The following is a 14,778-nucleotide window of genomic DNA, read 5'->3' on the forward strand; positions in this document are numbered from 1 at the left end:
GACATTCTCTTTTATTTTTATTGATGTATATTTAACATAAAACATTAGTTTTAAAGGTACAACAGAGTGATTTCATATTAGCATGTACTGAGAAATGAGCATCACAATAAGTCGTTACTATTTGTCACCATACATAGTTAAAAAATATTTTTTATAATGAGGATCTTTAAGATTTACTCTCTTAGTAACTTTCAAAGATGTCATACAGTATGATTAACTAGAGTCAGCATACTGTACATTTTCAGAACTTATGTATTTTATAACTGGAAGTTTATACCTTCTGACTCCCTTTACTCATTTCATCCATATCCAACCCCCTTTCCTTCTGTCAACCACCAATGTGTTCTCTGTACTTATAAGTTTGTTTTGTTTTTTATTCGTTCGTTTGTTTGTTTTGCTTTGTTTCTTAAATACCCTATATAAGTGAGACCACACAGTATTTGTCTTTGTCTGAGTTATTTCACTTAACATAATGTCCGTAAGTTCCATCTATGTTATAGCAAATGGCAAAATTAAATTTATTTATTATATTATATGGCTAAACAGTCTTCAGTTGTGTATATATACCACATCTTCTTTACATATTCATTTATTGATAAGCACTTAGATTGTTTCCATTAAAGTTTTTGAAAACTTCCTAAAGTCTATTTTTTATAGATGCTATATCAATCAGCAGGACCACTGACAGCCAAAATAATGCTTTAAATGTGAATTTGAAAAGTAAGAATTTTTAAAGTTAGTATTTTTTAATATATCTATAATAGCAAGTTAAACAAATATAAAATGACTTTGTAGATCATACAAGTCAAAGTAGTAAACATAAAATTATAGACAATTAAAAATTTAATCATGGTAATTAAGAACTCAGAGTTATAAGATATTTTATAATTTATTATAAAAGAATTACTGTCATAGGAAGCAAGACTCGATGACTGCTTCAGTGCTCACTTACGTTATTTCTATACAGAAGTGGTTACTAGATTTAACAGTCTTTCTTGTGCATTGTTCTTTAAAAAATATACAAAGGGATTTGAGGTTCAACAATCCGCCAACAAAAGGCTTTATAACAAACAAGCAATTCTGAACTAACATGCAAGGTTTCATTTAAAATACCCAATCTTTTTTCCTAGTGACACTTTGTGGCTTTTGCACTTATGAGTTCTATACTAGTTTTTGTGTTTTCTTCTATATGAATAAAATCCTAATGTTTTAAACTAACTGCTCAGTTATTCTTTAACAGTTAATCCAAAGACTTCTTCCTACAGACCTAAATTCTTTGCGTTTGATCAAATTTTCACTGTCCTATCAGGTAGAAACTGCAACAGAGCACTTACTCTCAGTCATTATTTTTTTTATTAGTTTCATCATAATTTTTCAAAATAATGTGATAAGAATATTAAAAAGACCATGAATTTTATGATCATAAATCCATTTTTTCAAAATTATAGTTATATACAAAATTAAAAGAATTTGATTTTGAAATTTAATTTTAATTGTGAACTGATAACAGGGTTTGAGATCAAATACATTTTCCTTTTTTTCTAGTATTTTCTATGTTGGAGAAAGTAGCATCAATGTAAAGATACAATTTGGCATCAGCGATACAGATTTTGTGAATACTATCACATATATATATATATATTTTTAATTCTGAATCACTTTGATGCTTTCAAGGACATCATGTATACCAAATTTTGTTCTATGCATCATTTTACTTAAAACATTGAGCCAAATTACTACTTTGAAAATAAATATAGAAAAATAATAGTTTTGAAATACTTTTGGCTTGTGTTTGGTAATTTACGTCTTTATTAACATCACCAACGGTTTTCTATGAGAGCACACACTGCATTTAATTTTTAATGGCCTAGTGGAAATGACTTGAAGTTCTCATTGTGGATTCTGCAATGGTTTCAAATTTGCATTTGTAAATGTGTTTTCAAAACATTTTAATATTTCATTGAAGCTAAAAAGTAGTAATTATATAGTCCTTGGATAATGTTAAAAAAGATTTTTTAAAAACCTAAGTGATATTTACTATCACTTAGAGCTTTTTGCTTCCTACTTTATTATAAAATAAGAAATTTAGAGTGCCTTAAAATTTTTTTCAAGGATCTTTTGTAGCAAATCATTAAGCTTTCCATGTTTTCAAATTAAGACTTTAGAATCCCATGCTTCTAAAATTGTTTTGGCTTAGATTTATTCTTTTTTACCAAGTCTATTAAATTTGTTTGTTTGTTTGTTTACTATATAAGACTCTTCTCCAGAATCTGGTTTTATATTTCATCCTGTACGTAATGTTCAATATTATTTATTGTCAATGCTTGTATTCTGCATTGAAGTTTTGCCATAATGCTTTCAAATTTGGCTTTTGTTTCTGTTAAATAAAACCATTATTGTGCACAAAGTTTCTTGGATGATTTTCTGGATAATAGGCATTACCTTTGCCAAAAACTAATTTATGTTTTATGAGTTCAAAAAGGCACATCGATATTTGTATCATTAGTATATAATGTCTTTTTATATCATTGATAATTACATCCATAAAACTAAATTCAACTTAAAAACACTACTTTTAATGACTAACCTTGTTCATGTTTACAAAAATGCTGAGTACAGCCAATAACTGTAAAATCATTCTCAATCTTCAGTTGAGTTTTCTATCCTAAAAGAGTTTAAAATATTTTTTAAAAAATTACATAATCATCAGAAATAATAAACTAAACAGAATGCAATGGTTTTCACTATTTTAAAGAATTTGTTTTCAGAATAAATTTTTAAAATGTCACAGTAGTACTATCTTTTGCAAAACGAAAATTAATTACTTTTTCAGCCTATGTGCCTGGATCAGTAGACAGTATGCTTGGTGTAATATGCTCTCTGTGATTTCTCTTCATGTTTTTTCTTGAAATTCTATAGTAATAGCTTTTATGGAGACATATAGTAAATTTACTCATTCTTTATCTGTACCCTAACTGAGGCCACATTCTGCTCACATTAGGCACTTCTGAAGTTCTTTTCGTTTTTTTCTATCTTTCCCTCTACTTTCTCCAAAATTTCATCCAGCAATTATAATAGTTTTGTTTTCTTTTATAATAACTTTCTGGTTTTTGATGGACATCATTAAAAAAATCTTTAAAACATCTAATAACATTTTTGCATTTTTTTCATTTAAAACAATTTCAAATATATTTATGTAATAAGTTGCTAAATTTTTAGGAGTTAATTTTTGTCCTGGTGATTTTTTTATAACAACAAATAACCAATATTTATTTTTCAGTTCATTATGTGATAATCTCTAATTTATATGTGTGAAATACCTTAGAGGTTATTGACAGCACATGGATATTGCTTATTGCATAGTGCTTCATATCATGATAAAAATACTTGTATCAAGAACTTAATACTTAAATCAAGAGCTCAATAATATTCTAGTACAGTGAATAAGTGGCAAATGAAATGAATTAAAATATAGAATGTCAAATTTAACCATGTACTAATATTAATAAAGAATTTTTAAATTAGATAGTTGCTGATCACTAAATATATCACTATAAAAATAGCATCTTATTTAGCTTTGAAGCATATTTTAGACATGGTTAGATCAACAAGATCTTTTGACTATCAAACTTGTTTTTCCTTTATAAGTTAATGTGGCATAACATTATGTGTATATAATATATACTATGACTTAGAATAATGCACTTTATTCCCATTTTTCATAACATGTCATAATATATTCATTTTTATAGAACAAGACTCTACCACCAACAGAAAGTTGTCAATATGGAAAATTGTCGATAAATATGGAAATAGTCCATCTTTGAAGTCAACATTTACAATAAAAATATTGACATTATTACAATAAAAAAAGATATTTGTGATATGTATAATGTTCTGATGTGATGCTATTATACAGTGCACAATCTTAATGGTTAAACATGACAGCCCTAGGTATTGGATCTATTCCTTAATTAAAAGTTGTAAATGACTGGCAACCATTAAATTCTATGTGTCCTTGCCCCTTTGACCATAAAGATTGAAACTCAGATGGGCAACTCACCTAAATGGGACTATTCATAGTTCATTACTTAGAAATGCAGGACTAGGTCCCAGATGGAATTCATTTTTGGGGGGTAGGTAGGCAGAAATAGATGCCAGTAACCATGCCTCACAGAATGAACAGAAAAACCTGGTCTTCAGAGAAGGTAGGGAAAAATACAAAGAGAATTTTGATGTCATTCAAGTGCCTGGTTAGAGGCCTGGCTGTATCTTTGACTCTGGATCCCATAAATCAACCCTCTATCCATTGGTAGGGAGGTACCTGGACAGAAATACACACTCGCATACCTACAAACCTGTTTGTTTTTAAATAAGAAAAGCTGTCATCTATGTCATCTATGTAGACATAGAAAGTCACTTGGTAGCAGATTTTTTTTCTCACTTTTTCCAAAACACTTGAGTGCTGTCTCTTAATTATGAAACTAAAAGACACCTAAGGCCCTGAGGAAAGAGATAAAACATCCTGTGTTCCAATTGAGGCTGCCCCTCCTAGATGTTATCCTTTACTATGCAAAGCTGAGCCCCCGCTAGAAACAGACTGAGAATGAAAGGTGCTCCATGGAAGAAAGACCTTGAGATTGCAGTTCCTTCCATTTTGAAATTTAATATAACCAGAGCCTCTCTGAAGGATTGTGATGGTCCCACATGAGATTCACTGGAAGGAGAGGTCTCAAAGACCCCCAAATAGAAGTCACCAAGAAGAAAGGAAGGGTCTGTCCTACTGCTCAGGTAACGGTACCAACACCTTGAGTTTATAAAGAATAACATTCAGGAGCAGCATGCTGTGAAGCTGGATGTTCCCCTAGAACTATACCTTCTAGCTTATGACTTTGCCTGGGAGCAATGGCTGAGCATACAGGCATAATTTTAAAACAATATTCTTACTTGAAGACCCCAAGTTTGGTGGCATGTTGCATGCAGAAAGAACAGGATCACCAATAGTGGTGCAGCAGACAAAGTTGCTTTGCCTGTCAGGTGGACAACTGACCCAAGCTGTCACTTTTCAGTTGTGACCCTGGGGAAGGTGATATAAAATGGACCAGACTCCCCAACTCTTTCTCTGCTTGGCTTTTGGAAACAGGTATGGCCCCTTTGGATGGAGAAAGCTCAATTCACAAAGTAGAGAACTCCTTCAAAAAGAGATATCAGATTTCCTATTAATGTACATAGAGAGTGGCCTGAGAGCTTAACTGGAAAATAAAAGAAAGATATCTATATTTGTACCACAAGTAGTTCCTATGAGTCATGTTTCTAATCAATTCCTCTTTTGGATTAAATTTGGCAGAGTTACCTTCTTTAAATACAACCGAAGGAGTCCTAACCAATGTAGATGGAAGAGGTACGTTTGGAGGACATGAACTGATCTAAACCCATGTTCAGGTTCCTTGTTGTATAAGTGAATTTTATCTCCATTTGTTAATGTTTTATAACAGTCTATAAACTGTAACATATTACATTCATTGACAATAATAATTCAATATAAAAATATAATATAGTTAAGTCTTCTTATAACCAGTTTTTCCCCTGGGAAATGCAAAACAAATTGGGATCTCTCCTGTCAAAGGCCAGAAGTGACTTTTTGCCCCCAATGCATCTCCAAACATTCAGTTTACATGGAGATTGGTAAATTAACTCAGAGCAACATGTTGGTGTATGGGAGGAAATTTAAAAATCTATTCCTTAATTTATTCAATGATTTCACAATAAATCAACTGCCTTCTCTACGTAGTGAATATTTCTGTTAAACAGCAGGTCTATTGGCTAAGTAACACTATTTTGTTGTCTCTGTAAAATGTTATAGTGAGTAAAATTACATTGTTATGGTTGCATTGCTTAATGAATACGCATGCAAGGGCTTTGATTTACTAACCTAATTTATATCCACACAAACCAACACTCTCAGCTGCATTTATCTTCTTCTTTAGTCATCCCAGTCATTTCTAAATACCATTGTTGTAGCTCTCTGTAATACCATTATTTTTCTTTAATCTTGAAAGAACACAGACAGCTTCACAAATATCTCTGGAGAGAATTTCAATACATAAACAAAGTTGGTCATACAGTCACTTAAGGCTTTTTGGAGTGTTATATTCTTTTCTATAACTGACCAGGAGATCTCTTCACTCTCAATTGCTTTACATAAAATTATATTCAAGCAGCTCATTTGCATATTTTTAATTTCAAATGTTAGATCATTTTTTTCCATATCACTATTGAAAATGAAGTTGTTTGGAAGAACATTGTGAATAAGTTAGTTGTTAGCGTAAGGACCTGATATAAGAATATTTACCCCATCATTCATATCTGTTGCAAGATATGTTAATGCTTACCAGACTGATATGAAAAACAGCAATGGCACTAACCACACATTAGACAATGTCTTTGCAAGTTAGGTCAAAATGAGGAAATTGAATGACTCAACATGTACTATTTCCTGGGTCAAAATATATCTGTATTTGATATTTTTTCTAGAGTCTAAATGCCATCTATTGGTAGGAGGTTTCTCTGCAAAGTATATTTTAAAAAGCAAAAACAAACAAGAAACAAAATCGCAGGGCACGTTAGACTTGAGTGAGATATATTCACCAAATATAGGGATTATATATTTGTCTGAACTACAAAGCTGGTTAGTGGCTTATGGTCGATTTTGAGAAAATGAATATGAGAAGAAAAAAATGATATTTGATATTTTCTCCACTGCACTGGTATTGTTTCTGTTTTTAAACTTTTGGAATTTGGTCCCTTAACATATTTATAGAAATCACCGTATTTCTTGGGATTACCTAAAGGTTTTAAACTTAGAACTGTCTTTCGTTTGTACCATAACTACAGACCAGACTATAAGAGAGTTTCTGAGGAAGAAATATTTAACAAAAGCAAGTTAGAATAAGAACATGAAAATAGTTTTCAGGTATAAAAACTGGTCAAAATAAAGAACATATCATAATTATAAAATAATCCTAAGAATAGTGTGTAAACTGTCTGAAAGGAATAATATAACCAAAGTAAAAGTGAATCATTAAAATTCAGAGAAGAAAAATATCATCTACTAAATTTTTTAAAAAAGAAAATAACCCAGCAAAGTAATAGATGTTCACATAAAAAACAAATAAGAGAGAGAGGAAGCTAATCCCAAATTCCTCTTTCTTATTTCATCATTTAACCGGAATCGTCTCTTGATTCAAGGTCTTGGTTCCACCCATGTGATTTAGATGCTCCTCCTCTGACCTCCTAAAGCAGTCTGCGCATATTTTTAACACAGGACTTTTTCCATTATGCTATAACTGTTTATTCGTATCTTTCCTCATTGACAGGGTATTGGGGATAGAACCTTATTCATCTCTGTATCTACGATGGCTAGCACAGTGCCTGGCCAAAATAACTGCTCATAATTACCCACTGGAAGAAAAAATAAACTTCAAGTTTACAACTTCTACAAATCTTAAATACAGGAATAAAACACATTTGTTTCACTTGTCTTTCAGGGCACCACGGGTCTTGGATTCTTCATTGACCTCACTGGCCTGTCTCTTCTCTATCTCCTTTGCTCAACCTCCTCAACCTCTCTTGAGGTTGGAGTGTTCCAAGACATAGTCCTTAGATCTCCTCTTTCTTACCAATACTCAAGTTTTTGAAGATTTCATTTAGTCTCTAGCTTCAAATACCACTTATGGCCCACATCTTCAGCCCAGACCTCAGACACACATAGCCAATTGCTTACTGTACATCAGTACTTAGATATTTAATGGCATCTTCAACTTAATATGTCCAAAACAAAATCCCCCATTTCCAGCCCACCAAAACTGCTCAGGCAATGACGACTACACACTGTAGACCACAATCCTAGTTATTCTTTCTCCCACATCCCATATCCAGTATGTCAGCAAATACTAGCATCTCTTCTTTGAAAATATATTTGGGATCTGACAACCTCTTCCTGCCTCCACTGCTATCACCCTGACAAGTCTACTTATCCGTGGTTTCCCTGCTTGCCTTTTCCAGTCCCTTGGACTTATTCACAATGCAGCATCCAGAACAAGCCTATGAAATATCAGTGAGATCATATCAGTCTCTGCTCAAACCCTTCTATGGTATCCTTTTTCACTGGGTAAAAAAAGCAAGAGTCAATTTAATGGTTTAAAGTCCCCATGATCTGATCCTTCTCTGACCATTTCTCCTTCAGCATCTCCTGATAGTTTTGCTCACTCATCTTCAGCCATACTGACTTTCTTAAAATCCTTACAAACCTCCCTACTTAAAACTACAAATGCTTACCACATACTTTGCCTGTTTTATTTTACTCTCTTAACTTATAGCTATCTAACATGCTTTATGATTAACTTAATTTTTAAATTTTATTGTCTACTTCCCTTTACTAGAATGTAAGCCCCATGAGGTCAGAAATTTTTATTTACTTTATCTAGAAAACTACTTGGCACATGATATATGTTCAATAAACATTAATTCAATAAATAAGTAAAAATTTTACTTAATTATCTATTTTTTTATTCAACAAATATTTATTGAGGACCCACTATAATCCAGATGCTGTTCTAGTCTCACTGCAGTCACTCACTCCTAAGTTTTTGACTAATGATGATGACTTTTGGTTGGAATTGAACATAATTTAATGAATCATCTCTTTTCCTTTGCTCCTCCTCTGTATCATTATGTATGTCTTTCTTTTTCTACCCTCCCAATTGTTATTTTATCTATTTATCTGTTTCTAACTTCCTACTTTCATTCGTCTTCCTCTCTTTTCAGAAGTGAGATAAAAATGTCTTAAGCAATCTAAGTACCAAAGAAGAGAGAGCCATATATTTTAAACTGAATTTGGATATAATAATTTTTAAAAGGTTTCCTTGGTCTCTAATGCTTGTAAGCATTCAAGTTCTGTTCACATCTTTAAAATATTTCCATTCACCTCCTTTTTTCTATAACCTGCTTTGTGAACACCTTTATCCAGTATACATATAAATTAGAACACGTCTCCTTGTTTAATTTTATATTTTTTCTATTTTAATAGATTATATTGTACTAGGAATTTTTATATTATAAATGTGTGCATTTTTATAAACGATATATGAATATCACTTGTGGACAGTTAATTCTGATTATCACCTAAAGATAAACTTTTCTAACACACTTTATAACTTTCTTGTTATTTGAAGACCATCTACATTTTAAGGAATGATCTCAATTAAAATTTACTTTCCAAGGATCTTCAAGCTAAGTGGTAAATGAGATGTATAGGCTACATAAAGGCAGTAATTTTTGTGTGTTTATTTTTCACTGATGAATGCTTTGTATTAATAGGAACATAGTAGTTACTCAACAAATATTTGTTGAATGAACCTATAAATGATATGAGATGAGAATGAATAGTGAATATACTTAGTAAAGGTAAAGATGGCATATCCACTGGTGAATATGGGTAATCCAATTTAAAAATGTATAGATTCGGTTAGTATTAAAGGCTGCTAATTTTTTTGTCTTCGATTTTTAAAAAATGCATTAGTTTATAGAACTCATAATTTTATATTTGGAATAAGGAAAAAATGACAGGACTTTGAAATCTTGGGCAGGTGAATTTTGAAGGGGTTGGTACAAAGCTAAATGGTTTTTGTTTCCAACTTTTAATGTTATTCAAAGAAACACACTGTGAAGTGTAGTCAAGATTTTATATTTGGACTGCATATTTGGAGAGAATCTTGGAAATATCTAACCATAGAACAGATACATAGGGTCTCAAATATGCTAGTCCCGAGTCTGAGGGCAAGATGAAAGTAAATGCCAAATAAGTATCAAATTAGATAACATATTCACAGCAAGAGTTGAAAAAATGATTAGCCATAAGCTATTTGTAATGAAAGTCTGGCAATTTGTTGATTCTCTCTTATGCATATGACTTTGCACACATGCCCCACACATATAATATGATAAGTGGGTAGACAATTACCATGGCTGATGGGCATTAAATTATGGGCTAGAATTGCTTGTGTCAAATACAAGAGAGACATCTTTTAAAAGTGAACTTAGAAGATCCTTTCTCCACATCACACAGAGTAATTCCTTTTTCAAAATCTACTTCATATCCCATAGTGTAAATATGGTAGCCTATGATGATTTGAGAATGAAAAGTAAATGTATTCATTTTGAAGTCATAAGAAAATATGTATCTTCTTTTATGGTCAACATCTTGAGCTCTGTGGTAACAGAAATATTTTAAGTAGCAAAGTATAATCATTTAAATGTATTTTGATTTTTCAAAAGCCCAGTGCAAAATGCTAGTCAGAGACTGAACTCCTCAGATTTTTTCCTAGGACCTGTTGAAATGCGACCAGTGGAGGAAAAAAACATGACCATGCAAATAAGACCCCCTCACCCCCCGTTGGTGTGCCAGTAAGAGGAGACAGGAACAAGGTCCAGGGTGGACAGTTGCTATTCATTTTCCCTAATCCTTGTCTCAGAAGGTGCCCACAAGGGCAATACTCCAAGCTGATCTCTCCATTACTCATTACAGCTCATGACAAGATTCTTCAGCTGAAACTGGATCCACTTTCCCATACACTTTCAACCAGGAATTGTGTGATAATTAGAGGATATGTTGCATTTTAAATACCATAATTCTGCCCGCACATCCAACTAGTAATTTGCTAACCACAAATGTGTTTGGCCTACACATTTTATCTCTAAACTCTTCGCTTTGACATTCTCTAAAATCATGACTCTAATGTAAATCTAGATATAATAGTAAACCTTTCAGTGAAAGTTACCTAATACCATCAAAAAAATTAGGAAAAAGTGCCACATGTATCGTGCAAAAAAGGTCTCATTGATGAGAGTGGACTTCAATTGGAATTAATATCTGCAATTCTTTCTCTAAACACTAAATAGTGTGTTTTAATTATACTGTGGAAATCTAGTGACAACAGGAGGTTAAAATACCTTTTAAAATGAGCGCTTTTTCACTTTGTTCTGAGGAAATAAAGTATGAATAGAATAAAATAATGATAATGCAAATATTAGTTTATGTTTTTTAATGTTATAACTACTTAATATTTCAGTTAGCTACAATATCTAAGCAAATGAGTGCTATCTGAATATATACATTGGTTTTTTTCCTTTACAGAATAATATCAAGCTAAAAATAAAATTAATAGCAAATTCACATTAACCTTTGGGATCACCAATTACTAATTAAATTGGCAAATGAGCTTCTGCCAGAAAATCTCGTTCTAACTCTTAAAAAAAAACCAAAGGACTTTAAAGCAGCTTCATCAGGCCAAGAGATTGGGGAAAATATTAGCTAGATGTTATTATTTCTAAATTCATTTGTGCTTCCTCAATGTTTTTTTTTTTTTTTTTTAGCTTGCCTCTTGTGGTTACATTGTAATATATCACATACACTTTAGTTATTCCTGATGTGTCCTTCTTTGGTGTTTGGTAGATCATTCATTCATTCACTTGTTCATTCTCTGTTTCTATTAGCTTTCTTTGGTTGCAATCTATCAAAATGAACTAAATCTGAAATGAATGAATGATGAATGAATGAGACATGCAATAGCTCACAAAATCAAAGGAAAGGTGATATATCAGTTTTTTGTTTGTTTGTTTCATTTGTTTGTTTTGTCAAAATCAGTCTTTTAATGATCTAAGAAGGAAAAGAGATCGATGCTCTATTCTCTTTGGGATACCATTGACCATTGCATTGGATGAATGTGTTCTGAATTGTGTGTGTGTGTGTGTGTGTGTGTGTGTGTGTGTGTGTGTGTGACTGAGAGATGGGGAGAGGAAGGGGGAGGGCGAGGTGGAGACCGAAGTAGCTTGGGAACATACAACATGCGCACCTCTTGGTTGGGGTGGGCAGCACCATCATAGAAATAGTCTTCAAGACCATATTCATTAGTGGACTGGTAGTTTCTCAAAACCAGTTTGAAAGTTCAGTTAACCAAATAATGGAGAACTGATGCTGGATAAATTAAAATAACTGATGTTGGATAGATTAAAATAACTATACTCATTTCCTTTAAAGTAAGTTTTGAACATTCATTGACGTAGTCTGAAAATGTACATGTATTTTAATTGCAATTTCTACTTTCTTTAGGTCATGTGCAAACAGAGGAACTCATCATATTTTTCTTGTAAGGACATTTGGATTATTTCTATGCATTTTCCCCCTATGCTGCTATAAGCAATGTTGTAATAAACATACCAGCAATGTATGTTTATATACTTGTAGTTTTTACTCAGGGTAATTTTCTAAAGTGAAATTCTTGAGTCAAAGGATATACAAATTTTGCATATTGGATATATGTATGCAGAGGCATAGAAAAACAGAGAGAAGAATATATACCTAAACATTATTGATAGCTTCTGCTGCAGCCTATTTGTAATCATGTCTATCATTAAAATAAAACTGGAAATTTACTCAGAGGAGAAAAAACTTTCTAGAATGTTTTCTTTGCCTCCTTGCTGTTCCTTCTCCACTAGAAACCTGATATTTCTTTTCGAGAATAGTTTTAAATGGCCTAGTGTTCTTTTACTTAAAAAAAAAAACTATATTTCGATATAATTTCAGAGAAAAGTTGCAAAAATAGTACGAAGAACTACATATAGCCTTGATCCAGATTCCTCAAATGTTAACATTCAACATTTACATTTGCTTCCTCCTTCTCTCTCTCTCTCTCTCTCTCTCTCTCTCTCTCTCTCTCTCTCTCTCTCTCTCTCTCTCTCTCTCTCTCTCTCTCCCTCTCCCTCTCCTCTCTCTCTGTCCCTCTCTTTCCATATTTATATAATTTTTCTGATCTTTTTTAAAGTAACCTGCAGGTATAATACCTCTTTAGTCCTGTGATAAAGAATCTGACTCCATTTTCTAAGAACTTTGACTTCTGCCAGCTTTTAAACCTCATCCCCCTCTGAGAAAGCTGATGAGAAAGGCCGATGCTCTTTTCTTTGGTGTCATGGGGAGATTCAGACCATGCAAGCCCCTGCCTGTTGTGGAAACTTCTGTCTGACCCCCCGCCCCCCAACCGCAATTAAAATCCTTAGCCAAACTCCTATCTTTGGCTTCTCAGATATGCTTGGGGTGATTGTCCTACTCTCCTAAGATACATCAATTGATAAGCAAATAAACCTTTTCATACCCTCTTTATGTGTGTATGTCATCTTAAATCTCAATGACAGAACCAAATTCTAGGTGAGGATCAATCCTTCTCTTGCAGAGTGATCACAACAAACTCTGAATATAATATTTTATATAATCACAATATAATTATCAAAATCAAAATATTATCATTGATATGTCTTTATTATCTAATCCACAGACCCTATCCAGATCTTTTTATTTACCTCAATAATGTTTTTCAAATCCGAAGAATATCTTAGATTATTAGTCAGATGGCATATATATTTACCTCCTTTACCTGGAACAGTTCCAGAGTCATTCTTTGTCATGACGCTGCCATTTTTCAAGAGTCCTGCTCAGTTATTTTATAGATTGTTTCTCAACCTCGGTTTGATGTTTCTTCATAGTTAAATTTAGGCTGCGTTGTAATTGGAAGTTTCTTTTGTTTCTGTGTTTTGGCTTTGTGTGTTTTTTGAACTATAAGAGGGCTTTTTGGTACTTTTATTATTTCTTGTATCTCTCAGGTAGAAATAAATTTCAATACAAATCAGACTTTAAAGTCTTGAATATCTAAAAGCTGAGACAAGCCTTCTGGATGATGTTTCCTATTGGCCATGTTGTTATTGCTTTAGAGGGTGGCATTTTCTGGGAGGTGATAGAAAAACATTGTACCATTTAGTTGTACTTTTGAAAACTGTAAAAGTTTTCCTCTCTTGAGTCAGACTTGACTGAGATCTGACATAAGAGATGCCTTGTTAAAACATCTTGAACAAATCTCTTTCTTTCTGAGTCTTTTGTTAAGTTACCCTAGAAATTCAAAGACCTACCAAACACTAAAAGGAGAGGTGTGGTTTCTAGTAATTATAACACTATTACTACTAGATGTTGCATTGATCTATGTCTTCCATATTTTAATGCAGACCTTTTTGGGGGGTTATCATAAGAAACATATACTCAGTTCATAATCAAAACATTTATAAGGTAAAGTTTTTGACATTAAAAAATAATCAAACCTACACCTGACCCAAACTATCTCTTATTCTACTTAATATTCTCTCTTTCCTTCTGAGGTAAGTTTTTTTTTTTTTTTTTTTTCTAGTGAGCTAAGATCTTGAAGGGCAGTGTCCGCTTGGTGCCTCCACACCCTCAGATCCCATTCGGTTCTGCAGTGACCTTCTCAGTGTCAGTTCCTTGTCGTCTCTGTGGCACTTTCAGTTTTGGTCACTTCTTCTTTTGACATCTGATTGAACCTTGTCTTTATTTGAATGACTTGCACCTCCCACCCCATAAATGTTACTCTTCCTTCAGGGTCCTACACATGTCTTTCTCCTCACTGTTCAATGAGCTCATACACTCCTGCGGGTTCAACTTCCACTTTTCCATAAAGATCCAATATCCAAACCTACTACAGCCTAGTTCTCTCTCCTAAACTCCAGGATCTTAGGCCTAGTGCACTTTTCTACTATAAAGACTCACAAGCACTTCAGCTGCAGTCATTACCTCTGTCCTGCCCTTCGCCTGCTTGTGCACTCAGTACTCTCTCAGACAATGATTCTAAGATTATTCAATCATCCAAGTCAGAAAGTAAG

The 14,778-nt window shown here is 32.9% G+C and overlaps 1 long non-coding RNA gene across 3 annotated transcripts in view; it reads left to right on the forward strand.

The window, feature by feature from the left end:
• Positions 1-14,778, forward strand: part of LOC107520993 — an 81,317-nt gene that overhangs the window by 37,650 nt on the left and 28,889 nt on the right. Inside the window, exon 2 of one of the 3 annotated variants that reach the window (XR_001599479.2) lies at positions 12,170-12,206. The exons of the other annotated variants lie outside the window; for them this stretch is intronic. This is a non-coding gene — a long non-coding RNA (uncharacterized LOC107520993). The remainder of the gene's footprint in view (positions 1-12,169; positions 12,207-14,778) is intronic. 3 annotated transcript variants of the gene reach the window in all.

The sequence above is a fragment of the Rousettus aegyptiacus genome, unplaced genomic scaffold (genome assembly GCF_014176215.1).
Source record: "Rousettus aegyptiacus isolate mRouAeg1 unplaced genomic scaffold, mRouAeg1.p scaffold_m13_p_2, whole genome shotgun sequence".
Taxonomy (NCBI): domain Eukaryota; kingdom Metazoa; phylum Chordata; class Mammalia; order Chiroptera; family Pteropodidae; genus Rousettus; species Rousettus aegyptiacus.